Raw genomic sequence first — 6017 nt, 5'->3', positions numbered from 1 at the left:
ACTTAGCGTCACTTAGCGTCATGTTTTCCCAACCTTCACAAAAGTTGTGACTACGCTACTGGCACCGTGGAAGGGTGTCACGCTACCAAGATAAACGCAAAAAAAAAAAAAAAAATAATAATCCTACACCTACTGTGAACCTATGTAAGTTTTACAAATCTTTAGAAAGTAAAATCAAATCACTACTGCAACGCTGCAGATGTCGAGTTTTCAAGGTTCCCCGAGTTCCTTTTATCAGGAGCTCGGCAGTGTAAGGTGGCTGCCGAGTTTCCAGGCAATTGAACTCTGTAGTGCCACAAAACTCGGCAAATATCAATGTGTGCCCAGTGCCCGTAAAAAGGGACTTGATGACAAGGAGAAAATCCACGATGTCGCACATTAACCGAGTTTCGCATGTCAGGAACTGGGCAGTGCCCTAACAGGTGGGCCCCACCAACAACTAGGCGACAGAGATGTGAGGACGGTCTATGTTTACTGGGTTTGCACTAAACAAAAAACAGCAATCTTTTTTTCCTTTTTATTTTTTACTACACAATTTCAGGGGTCACGTCGATGCCGAGCTCCCGTGGGAAAAAACTCGGCAAAGACCTGGCAGGTGGGCCCACGGGAGACGTGGCAATGGCTATTGGACGGTTGGGATTCCTATGCCGAGTTCCGAGCTCAGCAAAGCACTGACCTTTAGTCTACCCCGCACATATAAGCATGGGCGCACATCTCCCTCCTCCGCCTCACGTCGAAAAAGTTATACCACAAATATTCCTTCGCTTGCTAAGCTACATGTCTGAATTCACTGCATTCCATCATTTGTCTGAATTTTTGTTACTGCATTCTAAGGCCTGTCCGAATTCAACAGAGTTATAAATGGGGTTGAGCAAATGTACATTTACATGTTTTGGCCGACTACACAACACAACCGCACAAAGTGCTGGGCATCCTCTATTCTGAATGAGCTACATCAGTAAGTACATTGGCACATAATTTTTTAGAGAATCTAATGTAAGTAATTGAGAGAGCATGTTATTTCATTTACAACTTATGTTATTCCTCCAGGTGTTGAATGCATCTTTCTGTCATGATGCTTCAGTAATGTTCATCTCCCGTGGTAGCATGTTATTATCAGATGAGCTACCATGCAATTTTAATAGCCTTCTTGGCAGCAAAGAATTAAAGGTTGGATCAGATCTGACCAGGGTCGAGTAAAAAATCATTGATATCGTTATGTTCTGAGATCGATATGTGCAGGAGAGGGGCTTTACTTGCACTTGGTTTGTCATAACCATGCGTATCAGCTCCATGAATGGCATGGTAGCTTATTCGGCGCCGGGAGGGCGTGTGCCGATGTACTCAAAACCGATGACGAGGAATGCTACGCCTTGAATGAAGAGGTAGATGTAGCATCCTTTGTTTGCGTAAAGCACGTCATAGCAGCCACATATAATTATGCAGGTTCCAACAAAAATCTCTGAGCAGTTGTACCTGATAAAAGAACACACAAATCAGGCATTATTTGGCAAAACTAGAAAACGTTCAAATCGGTAGTTTATATAGAAAACCAAAGTAGTATATAGCATAATGTATTAGCTTCGAGACAATAGACTCTGCTTACTTGTCCCATAATCGTGTTCACCTCTTCTCGAGCTTTGGCACTAGGGGCGTCGATAGCTCGACATCTATCACTTGAACATCATTTAATCCTTCCATGGCTGGCTCTGTCTTGTTGGTATCTCCCAATTTCTCAGTGACAACCCATTCATTGACTCGTCTAGCGTCGAGTAGACCAGTTATTGTGGCTTTTATCCGGTGCAATGACATCACATTATCAAAGAGGACCCAGAGGATCACCAGATGAAATGAACTGAAAGAGTGGCTTTCTGATGTTAACTGAATGTAATAAACATTACAACTCTCGTTCGATCTTAGGGTGTGTGTTACCTTGGTGATCCAAGAGCCTTGCAGAGGGTGATAACAGTTGGAACATAGACCACGCCCCAGAGAGGTATCTGAATCTCAGGGAAGAAAACGGACACCGGGGTCGCAAAGCAATAGTAGATGAATGTCACTATATGAGCAATGATCTTCCCAACAAAGAAGAAGTCATACAACAGGTGGAGTTTGCTCCAAAACGACACTTTCTGCACAGAGTAAAATAAATTTCAGGCAACAAGATGGTGTGTGTGGTGATGCATCCTTACATATCAAATAAATACATACCTTGTTCTGTAGAATCTCTACCAACATTTTCTTGAACAGGTTTGCTGGTCCACATGACCACCTGTGCTGTTGAAATCGGTATGCCTTGAATGTGCTTGGGAGCTCACTCTTGACCTAACCATGCACAGGTCCAAGCATCCTTAGGTTTGTGTCTCTATGGGTTTGATTATTTCTGACAGAAAAGCAACTAAATAAAAGAGCATTGTTTTTGGCTTACTTTGACGGCGCCAATATACACGAACTTCAAGCCCAGCAGTGCCGTGCGAACAACCAGGTCCATGTCCTCCACCATCGTCCGTTCCTTCCACCCCCCGGCATCATTGATCGCCGAGATCCTCCAAACACCGGCTGTCCCTGGAAGATGCAAATATCCCAAACAAACCACTCACTCAACATGTTCATTTGGATACTTGAGCTATATATATAAGATATGGTTGTGTGCATGGCAATGACGCAGAGGCCTGGGTTTAACCTTTTTTTTAAAGGGGTCTATGATGAAACTGAGTTTACGTACCATTGAAGCCAAAAAACGAGTACACTATAGATCCAGCCTCTTGTTCAAACTTGAAATGGTAGTCCAGTGACATCTCCAGGAATCTTGTCAACAAACACTCATCTGAGTTAACTGCACAACAAAGAGTACAAAATAAGCTTTAGATCCTGCTTATAAAATCATAAACAGTAGTATTAGAACATAGTGCACGAGGGCTGGCTAACCGAATTTCCAACGAGTCTGGACAAGGGCGATGTCGGGGTTGTGCACGAGGAATGGGACGGTCCTCAGGAGGAAATCAGACTCGGGCTGGAAGTCGGCGTCGAACATGGCGATGAACTCGCACTCCCGCACGTAGTCGCGTATCAACCCTTCCTTGAGCGCGCCGGCCTTGTACCCCTTGCGGTTCTGTCTGACCTCGTACCTGATGTTCACGCCCTTGCTCTTCCATCTTTGGCACTCGATCTTCACCAAGTCCTGATAAAAATGAAACATAAAGTACAATCAATTTTTTCCTGGCAAAATTATGCTGTTGGGTAACCTATTATCCAAAACTCCGCGGCAAAAAACACGGAGCATGCCTTTCGAAACTGCATCTACCACTGACAATTTGTCTCAAACAATAGCATCTTCTCTGTAAAAAACCAAGGGTGTAACTAGCTCTCGGAATTAACCAAGTCTCATTCAACTCCTACACCATCTGAATTTACATGAAGATCTTAAGAATTGTTTTTGGTTAATTTTCATTGTAGAACGGGCTAGTCTTGATGATGAAACTAACCATGTCAACGCCAGCATCAAGAGTGTAGTGCTCGTGATTATTATATTCGGAAACGAGTCCTCCAACATAGTACTACCCTCTTCTTTCAAGATAATAGAAGTCCTAGATTTGTTGTAAGTCAAACTTGCTTAACTTTTACCAAATCATAGAAAAATGTGCTAAAATCTAGTACAACAGTAAATGTGCATCACAGGAAAATAAATTTCATAAAGAATCACATGAGACTAATTTGATGCTCTAGACGTTAATGATTTTTTCTATCAACTTAATAGTCGAACTTAAATAAGTTTGATTTTCTATAAATCCAGAACTTGAATTAGTTTAGAACGGAGGTAGCACTATTCGGCAATATTGGAATGTGGCACCGTGAAATTGATAAAGTTTTTTTTTTTTTTGCTTTTCTGTGAGGCTTGAAAAGATAATTGGAGCGTTGACTAGGAGGCCGATCAATGTAGATCCAGCCACCTAACCCACTGTCACGTCTCCTCACGTTCCTTGTTGGTCACATGACCGCCAGGTATTCTGGTTAGTTATAATATGCCAAAGAATTTGGGAACATGTTCTACCGATCCCAGATTGATTGTGTGCACTGCACATGCATGTTATTGGCCTACGATCGATCGATGTCTATGTGCAGGACTTCATCCCCACTACCTATGATATTGCCCAGCTCAACCAAGGATCACAGGTTAGATCACTACTTTATATAGTAATCTAAACGCTCTTATATTTCTCTACATAGGTAGCAGTAGTACAAACGCAAATTTCAAGCAAAAACCAACCCATCCTACAAGAGTATGTGTACGTGCTGCCAGGGACGATGGATTGATTCATGTGTGTACGCGCTGCCTGCTAAGTATTCACCCCGTCCGAAAATAAGTGTCTCAACTTTGTATTAATTTTAAACACTTATTTTAGAACGGACGAAGTAGATGCTTGCGCCCCGTTAATTGATTGATTACGTACCTTTACAACGGGGTCGGTGGAGTCGTCAAGCACCTGGATCACCATGCGGTCCGAGGGCCACTCCAGCGCACATGCCGCTCCGATTGACACCTTGTACACTTTCATCCATCCAATCCAACCAAACGAGAGAACAAATTGATCAGTAAACAGAACCACCACAGCACCAGCTTGCCGCCGGTCAAAACAAAATCGATCAACAAACATTTTCCTATTGAGCAGTATGGAGGAAGGAGCTCACCTCGCGCTCGTTGTACATGTGGATCTGCACCAGGACCACGGGGAACGCCGCGCTGCCGCTGCCGCTGCCGACGCCGACAATGCCGTCCTCCTCGTCGTCGCCGCCAGTCTTGCATGCTGATGCGGCGACCGGCCCCCACTTGTACCGGCGCTCGGGCCTGTGCCCCAACGCCTTGGCGGCGTAGCACACGGCGGCGACGAAGAGCTTCTCGAGCAGGATCATCACGGTCATGGCCAGCGACAGGAGCACCAGCAGCCGCACGGCCGGCACCACCAGGAACGCCCGCGCTTGCTCCCCGGCCAACGCGCATTGCGCGGCCACGGTCGCCCAGTCCAGCCGCACCGGCACCTCCGCCCACAGCCCCGCTGTCGCCGCCATGGCCATGACCTCCTCGCCGGCGCCGGATCGTCTAGCTAGGAGGAGTGGGTGCAGATGCTAGCACGAATAGCTAGACTAGGTAGGTGGATAGATGGAGGACGCATGCACATGGAATATGTACGTGATGAGTATTTTGGTCATCTGGTGGTTGGCGACATGCATGGGAATGTTGCCACGAGGAATGTTGGCGACCTGTCACCTGTGAGTGTGGAAGTAGTAGGAGCACCACTCCCCAATCCGCATACAGGCCAAGTAGTGGTCATCTATTATTTACTAGACCATGCCGTCCATTTCTACAAAATAATAATCAAAGTTCATGTAAAATTTTTTTTTGACGAAAAAGCAGTGGAGTACTGATTTTCATTGATGAAGCGGTACGAGAAAACAGTTACAGAGAACTGGAAAGAAAGAGAAAAGGAATCCATGCAAGGCGCCAGCAGCCTCGCCTATATACACTGGCCAAGAACACAACTCAAGGTGGTTCAAAGAAACTTGCCATGGCGGCTAAACTCGCCTGTACCCACACTCTGGCCTCGTCTATGATTCTCGAATGCACTTGGGACGTCTTGCAGGCTCTAGCATTGAAGATCCGATCGTTCCGCTCTTTCCATATGCATGTAAATATGGAGTACATTGTTGGCTGAATTGAAAGGTGATGCTATTCTTAGCGGAGTTCAATTTTCCATCACAAATTTGTATTCATCATTGGGCATTAAAGAGGTGAAGCAGATAGGCACCACTTATTAGGTTAACTAGATGACCCCCCCCCCCCCCCCCCCCCCCCCCCCGCCCGCGCGTTGCTGCGGGAATTGGTTGCAATATTATTTTCATGAGATCTGGATGTCTAACATTTCAATATGAGAGTGAAGAAAAAAAGTGACATGTTATATCTTATTATTATATACAGTTGTAAAATTTATAGAATAGGACATAAGAATAAAATATGACCA

The 6017-nt window shown here is 45.0% G+C and overlaps 1 pseudogene; it reads right to left on the bottom strand.

Annotated features, from left to right (window-relative positions):
* Nucleotides 1–1255: 1255 nt before the first annotated feature.
* Nucleotides 1256–4728, bottom strand: LOC123064586 (probable glucomannan 4-beta-mannosyltransferase 11; annotated as a pseudogene).
* Between the last annotated feature and the right edge of the window lie 1289 nt (nucleotides 4729–6017).

The sequence above is a fragment of the Triticum aestivum genome, chromosome 3B, assembly GCF_018294505.1.
Source record: "Triticum aestivum cultivar Chinese Spring chromosome 3B, IWGSC CS RefSeq v2.1, whole genome shotgun sequence".
NCBI lineage: Eukaryota > Viridiplantae > Streptophyta > Magnoliopsida > Poales > Poaceae > Triticum > Triticum aestivum.
This window is presented reverse-complemented; position numbering and strand designations above follow the sequence as displayed.